The sequence below is a fragment of the Frankliniella occidentalis genome, unplaced genomic scaffold (assembly GCF_000697945.3).
Source record: "Frankliniella occidentalis isolate FOCC.00 unplaced genomic scaffold, Focc_3.1 Scaffold52, whole genome shotgun sequence".
Lineage (NCBI taxonomy): Eukaryota > Metazoa > Arthropoda > Insecta > Thysanoptera > Thripidae > Frankliniella > Frankliniella occidentalis.
The window spans coordinates 1,248,397-1,249,840 of NW_026267182.1; the positions used below are offsets into that span (position 1 = coordinate 1,248,397).

The window sequence follows — 1,444 nt, forward strand, 5'->3', positions numbered from 1 at the left end:
CCCATAGTACGGCCCAATATTTTTCGAGGCCCTTTTAATCCTGGATTTGGTCGCAGCGAGCGGCAGTGCGCGACACAGACACACCGACGCTCCACACAATTATTCTGTAATACACCGAAAAAAAAAACCGCACCTGGCTGCGGTTTTTAGAGAGTCTTTAAGACAGTCTCTACAAAACGGAAATGTGCCCCCTTCCCTCTTAGTCTCTGTAGTTGGACAAAGAAAAACTATTTGGCAAATTGTAAGTGACCTGTTTTTTTCCTTTTAAGTTTGGGACCAGGTTAAGTAAATAAAAGACGAAATCGCGACAGTTTATCCGGCGTGTGTCTAGACGGGAATCTTAACGAGGAGGGTGAGGCAAAGTGGGGTTAAGTTGTGCCCTGTGCCTCCCCCGCGCGGGGCCCTAGACTGGCAAGGGGGCGGCGGGGTGGGGGCGGCCGCGTGGCTTTGCTGTGGCGAGAGGGATCGGGCCAGCTGAGGATGGGGGTGGGGAAGGGGGACACGGAGGGAGGAGTGAGGCTGAAGCCCTACCCCTCTTGTCTGAAGGTCACCGCCGCAGACGCACAGCTCCGCACACCTGCCTGCAGCTGTGAACAGCTGGCACCCAAAGTTTGGGAATGCCGACCCGGCACCTATCTACCTATCTGCCTTCAAGCGTGAAGGTCGGGTGGAAAAAAAGGACGAAAGTCTACACAACAGTTACGCCCGCACACAACTACAAACAAAAAGTACAACGTGATAATTCACGTTTACCCCCCTCTGATTTCCCTCGCGCTCTCTCTCTCTCTCTCTCTCTCTCTCTCTCTCTCTCTCTCTCTCTCTCTCTCCCTCTCTCTTTCTCTCCTTCACACACACACATACATACATACATACGAGTGGCCTGCACGTTTGCTGTTGCTGACTGCACCATAAATATATATATCCTTTTTGGATTAAAATGACATTGCAATATAAAAAGAACGGCCCTCGTCTATCGCTGCAGTAATATGGGACCTCGTGCTGTATGCAGGCTGGGTGCTTTCGCTCACACACATACACACATGCAGCACACACACAAAGTCACACACACGTGGAAAGTCCCTCGTCATGTGCGCGCGATCCCCATTTTTCCCTCTTTTATTTTTGCATTTCACACCACGGCGATGCACGCGGGGCGCAGCGCTGCAGCGTTCGGGATGAAAAATGTGACGCCGCCCCGCCATAAATCTGTTTTGTTTTTGTTTTTTCTCTGTCCGGTCATCGTATTTGTATTTGCCTCGCCTGTTGAATCGGAAATATAGAAAAAACAAAGCAGAGCAGAAGTTTGCGGAGCGGCAGGGCTCAGCAGCGCAGCGCGGCCCGGCCTGGACCACCGCGCGGCTCATGCAGCGCATTTAAAATTTTGATGAATTTACGGGGAAACAAGCAGAGAGAGAGAGAGAGAGAGAGAGAGAGAGAGAGAGAG

At 51.5% G+C, this 1,444-nt stretch overlaps 1 protein-coding gene across 1 annotated transcript in view; it reads right to left on the bottom strand.

The window, feature by feature from the left end:
• Positions 1–1,444, bottom strand: part of LOC113205190 (zinc finger and SCAN domain-containing protein 10) — a 99,984-nt gene that overhangs the window by 96,495 nt on the left and 2,045 nt on the right. The window lies entirely within an intron of this gene.